The following is a 7,355-nucleotide window of genomic DNA, read 5'->3' as shown; positions in this document are numbered from 1 at the left end:
TTTCTTCATCTATAAAATGGGAGTAACATTAGCATCTATTGCCTGTGCTTGTCGTGTCAAGTAAATGAATGAGTGCACCTAAAACGCTGGGCTGTGCCTGGCACAAGTACTCAGGAAATATCAGCTATCGTTATCATCCTGCTCACCAAGTGACAAGCTAGTAGGTGACCGAGTCCAGAGTTGGAACCAGGGTGGTTTAAATCAAAGCCTTCCCCAGGCCCCCAGCCCAGGGTCAGATTGTGCAGCTGGCCTGTCCCAGGCCCCAGGGATGGGCGGGAGTCTCTTTTTTCCTGGAGGAGCTCAATAGCAGGTGTCTTTAGGAGCAAATGCATCAACTGCCGACACTGGCTGTGAGCCCAGCTTACTCTGCTCCTTGCGTCTCTCGGAGCCTGTTCCTGGCGTCCTCCTCCTCTCGACAGCTCACTGAGTCTGAAGCCTGAAGAGGGCAAGGCTCAGGGACAGAGCTGTGGAGGACGGGGTGCTTGAAATGGGGGTGGGCTTACAGCCCTCTGGGGATTACCTCTATTTAAGACCCACCCTTGTGCTAGAGCCTTTGATCCGACTATATATGAGAATTAGGTATGTAAGATGACCATCGATTTACATGCTCCTGCCTCCACATGACCAAAGAACGAACTCAAGCAGATAGTCCATGTGTGGGCGTGGTGGGCAGACCAGGCTTGGGTGGGAGGTTATTGAGGAAGTGTGGAGAGATGGGTAAATCAGGAAGGACTTCCTGGAGGAGCTCCTACTTTGACAGGCACTTGGCAGCTGTGTCTTCCCCTATAGCCTCCCCTCATCATGTGAGAATGTGTTGCCATGACAACAGCAGGCACTGAACCTTGGGACCAGAAGGTGCCTTCTGGTCCTTTGCACTTGGCGGCCACAGGGGCTGGGCAGGTCCGACGTGGTGGGTGAGGGACAGCTGGGTGCAGCCAAGTAGAGTGAGGTAGAGGTTGGCAGGCAGCTCTTCATGGGCGAGGGCTGGTGTTTGGCTTTTATTGTAAGTAATGAGAAGTCTTTGCAGAGTTTTAAGCAGAAAAATGACTTAATTTGATTTATGCTTTTACTGGTTGTTGGGTGGAGAATAAAGGATAGGGAGCCAAGATTCGAGGCTGAGACCAGTGAGAAGGTTGTCACCATTATCCAGGCAGGAGGTGATGGTGGCTTGGACCAGTGTGGTGGGAGTTGGAGAGAAATGGACATATTAGAGATTTCTTTCGAGATGAGATTCCCAAGATAGGCTGCTGGTTTTGAGGTGGGGGATGAGGAAAGGGAAGAATCAAGTGTGACTCCTGGGAAGATTAAGGGCTGGTGGGGGGATGGATGCGGAGGGAAGGGGAGATTTCTGTCGGGGCTTGCGGAGTCTGATTTGCTGCCGAGACCCCTCAGGGGTGCTAGCGAGAAAGCCTGAGCCTCAGGAGTGAGGCAGACCCCTTCTCTCGCCGCCCAGCTTCACAGTCAAGTGTCTCCCAGGGCCTCGTCGCTGCCAAAGGGTAAAGTCGTCAGGTGTTTGTTCTTCCACCCAACAATGCTCTGGCCCTTTTAGAGAGCTCCTGAGTGGAATTCAGGCAGGAGGTATGGGGAGCAGTTGGCGGACTCGATTGAATGGGATCCTTACAAAAATTCCCTCTGTGCTGTTCTGGCATGTGATAGAGCCTATCTCCAAAACGAAGGATTTTATGTAGTTTGGGCAGAGGAAAGAAAGAAAGAAGAGGAGACTGAGAGAATGAGGTAGAAAGAATGGGACAGCAATGGGAGGGGTAAAATTAGAAGGAGAGCTGGAACGATGAGGCAGAAAGATGGAGAGAGAGGGATGGACATGGAGGTAGATAGAGATGGGTCAAGAAGAAGATGCAGGTGGGAAGAGAGAGACCGGGTGGGGATGGAGAATATGTCAGTCAAAGTCCCAGAGGGAGAGAGTGGGCACATTCAGAGCTTACTTAAAGAGGGGACCATTTACAGAAATGTAGGCAAGTTTGAAGGGAGTCACTGAAGAAGAACAGAGCACCCAGGGAAGGGTAGCAGTGAGGAGCACCCCCGCCCCCAGCATGCCAAAGCTAAGGTGAGGGGCCGGTGATGGAGGAACCAGGATGGGAGCTGCAGAAAGAGGCAGAGGGAATCTGGGCCCGGTGTGAGGGGGAGGGGCCGGGGCTGGGGAATACATATGTGTCCCCTCTCCTCTGGCCTCCAGTCTCCTGCCAGTGCCACCTGGGCCAACAGAAGCCAGGGTCATGGGAGCCCTGGTGATGCATCTAGAGATTAGCATCTTGGGCACAGAGCCAGGCAGAGCAGGGCAGGGCAGGGCAGGAGTCTGGAAGGGAGATGGAGAATATCCAGGACAGGGACGATGAGACAGAGAGAGAGGAGCAGAACCTTAGAAAGATGGGGCTGGAAAGAGAGATGAAGTTCAAAGATGGAGGCAGGAACGTGAAAGTGCTGGGCCAGGGCGAGGGAGACAGATTGGGGAAAGGAAGGGGCCACTGGCTACTGATATTCCCTGTGTTCACTGGCCGCGCTTTTTCTTAGAGCCACAGGACTGAGGCCCCGATAACAGCTTTTTTTGTTCCTGGAGACATGGTCTAGTCACCAAGTCAGAGCCTTCGGCTGCTGCGGGCCCTGAGCTCTCTCCACAGATGCGTTTGCTCTCTTCCTCAGGATGGCACATGAGGATAATTGAAAGAAAATGGTCTATGGCCATGCTACCCTAAATAAGCCTGAGCCCATCTGATCTCGGAAGCTAAACAGGGTCGGGCCTGGCTAGTACTTGGATGGGAGACCACGTAGGAAGACCAGGTGCTGTAGACGTAAAAAATAAAAAGAGATCGTAAGCTGACAAGGTCCTTGTAATCTGTGAGGTCAACGAAGGGTTTCCTTGCTTAAAAAAAAAAAAAATTAAAAAAAATAATTGAAAGAAAATGGCCCTTGATGTGATTGTCCCAGGTTTTGGGTTTAACCTAATTAATTGCAGGCATCCTGCTTCATCTTGCCATTCCTTCTAGAAGTCAGGGACACTCTGGGAATAAGGCACCCCTCTCCTGAGCATTCTAGTGACAAATGATGGCCAGCCCTCCTGCTACTCTGCCTGGACTGAATTAAAACCAAGGGCCAGGGTTTAGGCCCTCGAGGGACGCTAGGGTCCATTGCAGAGGCGTGAGTGACATCCTGGCTGGCAATGTGGTTTAGGAAGGTCTGGGATCTTGGAGGTGTTTGAAACAAACATCCTCACCCGCGCCCCTGTGACGTGGTCAGAGTGCAAAGTGTCTGTATACTGATGTACTTAAAGAAACATTTCCCCCCGAGTTATGGAGATTTGAACTCTCAGTCTGAGGACTTTGAAAAAGACCTATGCAGGTCAGTGCAAGAAAGACCTGGGCAGCTTGAGGAGCCTTCGTGTTGTCATTTCTTTGGTACCATCGAAGCCCGGTCTAGAGGCAATTTCCCAGAGCATCTCTACTCTGCTCTTTCCTGCAGTGGGACTAACCACAGCCTCCCTTGCCGGACAGCTCTGCCCTGGAGTCAATGATGGGGAAGAGAAGGGGAGTTAATACTGGCCAAGCATCTACACAGCCTGTGCTGGAAACCCGCACGCAAGTGGAGTGGGAAGCGAGGTTGCTTAGGAGTGAATGCTGGCTCTGTTCTGACTGGCTGTGTTCCCTTCAGTAAGTCACTTAACCTGTGTCTACTTCAAAGGGTTGTTGTAGAGATTAAGTAAAGCATAAATGTAAAGCATTCAGCCTAGCATATTGTGAGTGCATGTATGTATTTGCTGTCATTGTGTTCTCTCTTTTAGACTTTCCCTAAACCCCATAAGGTGGATCCTATTAGGACCCCCATTTTGTAGGTGAAGAAGGTGAGGCTCCAAGAGGGCCATGACCTGCCCAGAGTCATATGGCTGAGGAAGAGGCATATACCTGGGCTTGTCTCATGCCCAGCCTGTGCTTTTTCTGCTGCCGACGCCTGCAGTCAGGTGTTGCCTATGTTAGCACAGAGAGAAGGGGGAGGAAGTGAAAGATGTTCTGAAGCTCCCCAGTAGGTCTCCCTTGCTCCTCAAAGTCCCCTCCTGAGGCAATCTGGTGGCATTTTCCAAACTCGCGCTGATAGTCCTGTCTCTTGATCTCTCGAGCATCTCTCCTCCTTGATTCCCAAACCATCAGATCCACTTCAGATCGGAGAAGCAGCTGGCACAGGGCTGCCCCATTCATCACTTAGGGGAGCTTCTGCTCTGCCTCTGTAACAAGCTACCCGCCGTCTCCAGGCTCAGGGGCCAGGATGACTGGTGCCCGATTATGGATGGCAGGACCTGAGGGGAGGGTGATGGTCAAGTAGTAGCCAGCCCAGGGCCGCACAGACAAGGGTTTCTGCCTTGACATCTGGGTCAGCTCTAATGATCTAACCTGACTTTTGGCTCTGGGATCCATGAGAGAGTCCCTCAGAAGAGAAGAGAACAGACGGTAAGAACGGAACTTATAATTCTATGTGTTGGAGTGAGGAAGGTCAAGCAGTCCTGTTGAGCTAAATTCTCATCGCGATACCAGGAATTATAACTACTGACTCCCCATATCTTAGAGCTGGGAGTGCAAGTTAGGGATTCCTCGGTACAATGGCTTTATTTTCCACATGGAAAAACTGAGGCTTGGAGATAAATGAGTTATTTACCCAAGTCTGCACAGCAAACCTTATGTGACTGAGCCGGACCTAGAGCCTAAATTTCTAGTCACAGACCAATGTGCCTTCAGAGAGCTTTCCAATCCTAACCAGAGTCAGGTCTCTGAGGAGCCAGCTTTCCGGACCCCACCCCCAGCCATGCCATGCCGATAACAGTCGCTACCATTTATTGAGCACTTACTATATGCCAGGCACTCTTCTGAATGTTTTACAAGTACTAATTTATTTTATCTCCCTTCTTAGTAGTTAGTAACATTATTATCCTCATTTCACACGTGGGGAAATGAAATCGCAGAATAATTTGCCCAAAGTCGCCCCAGTAGGAAATGGCAGAGTCAGGATTTGAATCCAGATCATCGAGCTCTAGAGTTCAAAGTGTCTCAAAGCTTAGGAAAATACAGCTTCAAGGGGGATAGAGCCCATTGTCCTCAAGTTGTCATTCGCTTACAGTCTAAGTGCTTTTGTGTGCTAGTAAATTCCTTTCATAAAAATCTTCTTTACTGTGTCAGAAGTAGACTAGATTTGAAGTGGATTCATGAAATTTGATATAAGAAAATAATATTCATCTGTTGGAAAATTCTACAGCGAAGAGGGAAAGATCAGAGCAAGGAGAGACAAAGAGGACAATGTCTAGTGTCTGGCCTGGGACAGGAGGCAGGGCAAGTGAGTTCTAATACCCAGTCGGCTTCTCCTCCATATGTCACCTCGGTCACTTCCAGCCCTTCTCTGGGCCTCAGAATCCTTATCTGTAAAGAGGGTTGATCTAAGAAGTGTTCTCTCTAAAGGCCCTTCCAGCTCTGACATTTGACGAGCAGCTTCTGGTAATCTCTCTCTTTCCCAAGAGGTTTGCATCAGAATGGCCCCTTATGAATTCCCTGCCTCTCCTACATGTGTCGGGTCTCAAGTGAGTTTCCCCACCCATCCTGGAGCTGGACAATTCCTGTCGTTGAGAAGGTCTTCCTTAGCTATAACTAAAGAGCCCTCTCTACCATTTTATCTTCCTTCTTCAAGGAACTTTTATGTCTTTTTCTTAATACCAGGTTAACTCAGAACATGATCCCAGGCTCAAATTTGCCATCATGCATTGGGCGTGTCCAGGCCTGTCCAAGATGCCACTGGTGGCTTTATTATCCTGCTGCTGAGCAAATTGAACTGTGGAGAGGAGAGAATATACTACTTCCTCCACCCCAACCTGAGTCTGCAGGCATGAAGGAGCCTCTCCACTACCTGAAGTCAAGCAGAGCCTTGGTGGGGCAGGATGGGGAGGAGCAATGAAACCTACATGCTGCAGTATGAACCCCTGGTCTCAACTCACCCCATGATCTGGGTGAGATGGTCAGTCGCATCAGGGGGAGAGGGAAATCAGGATCCTTTGATCTCCCTCTGAAGTTCAGCATCTCAGGGCAGCTTGAGATGCATCTCCTCTCAGTTCATTTGCAGACTCACCCAATCCACTTGCCATTTTTATTCATTCATTCATTCATTCATTCATTCATTCACTAATTTAACATTTAATGAGTCCCTGCTGGGTGTCATAATCTAGGATGGTGATTGGCCTCTCGGGATCTTCTGGATTGGCAAAATAAAAGACACGGAGTCTGAATTCAAATGGACCTGTGTTTGAATCTTGTCTCCTACCCCAACATGCTGTAAGATCTGGGACAGCTGCTTTGAACTCTTTTCATCTTCTGTGTCCTCACCTATAAAACAGGCATAATAATATCAAGCTCTTACAGTGGCTGCGAGGACTTTACCTACCTGGTGCCTGGCATGGTGTTGAATAAATGTTAGTTCTCTTTTTACCATTCTCCCCATCCCTGCCTTTACTGTCATCTGTCATGACTTTGCAAGTATGCCTCCCATCTACTGCATCAGACTGGAGACTATTAGCATGCTCTCCTCTCTTACACCACCCCGCTCCCATGCCAAAACATGATCTGAGTTTACTTCTTAGACTGAGAGCTCCCTGAGAGAGAGACTTCTCCTTCTCTACCATTCAGCTGATAGTCCTAGGGGTTCCAACCTAGCTAAACCCCACAGTGATGACTTGAATGGGAACCGACCATGGTGCTGACTCATTCTTAACACTCTCACTAGATAGAGGGAATTATATTCCACCGATGTCTTCATATGCTCTTATAGACCCTCTGAATTCTCCCATCATAAAAATGTTTCCAAGTGTAGAAAGCTCTGTCTGACTCAGCTTGGAGAAACAGGCCTTGTAGAAACACTCTACAGCAATGAACAGGTCAGGGTGACCAATCGAACCAGGGGCGCCAGCTCCTTCTTCCCCCATTCCTCTGATGATGGAGGGAAGTGAGGGATGATTTGAGTTGGAAGCTTCAAAATGCAAAAAAAGACAACCATAAGACATTCTTCTGTCTCTCTGCTCTCTTCCAACCTCCCTGTATGCTGCAGCCAGATTCATCTTCTGAAGGAAGTATTGCTATTACCTGAGAATAAATCATAGAACATTAAGAACTAGGAGAATCTGAATCTCACTTGCTCGACCAATAGAATGCTATAAAAGTGACATTCTGGGACTTCCAAAGCCATGTCATTAAATGCTTTGCAATGACTTCTTAGAATGTTGAGCCAGGAAAGCCAGCTACCATGTAAAAACTCTTACTACTCTGAAACGACCATGCCGTAATGAAGGTAAATTTAACACCTAGGGAGAGAGAGGA

General features: G+C 48.9%; 1 pseudogene; it reads left to right on the top strand.

Annotated features, from left to right (window-relative positions):
• The first annotated feature begins 2,689 nt into the window (after positions 1–2,689).
• On the top strand, positions 2,690–2,808 carry LOC111742116 (annotated as a pseudogene).
• The last annotated feature ends 4,547 nt before the right edge of the window (positions 2,809–7,355 follow it).

This window comes from Pteropus vampyrus, unplaced genomic scaffold (genome assembly GCF_000151845.1).
Source record: "Pteropus vampyrus isolate Shadow unplaced genomic scaffold, Pvam_2.0 Scaffold86, whole genome shotgun sequence".
Classification (NCBI taxonomy): domain Eukaryota; kingdom Metazoa; phylum Chordata; class Mammalia; order Chiroptera; family Pteropodidae; genus Pteropus; species Pteropus vampyrus.
This window is presented reverse-complemented; position numbering and strand designations above follow the sequence as displayed.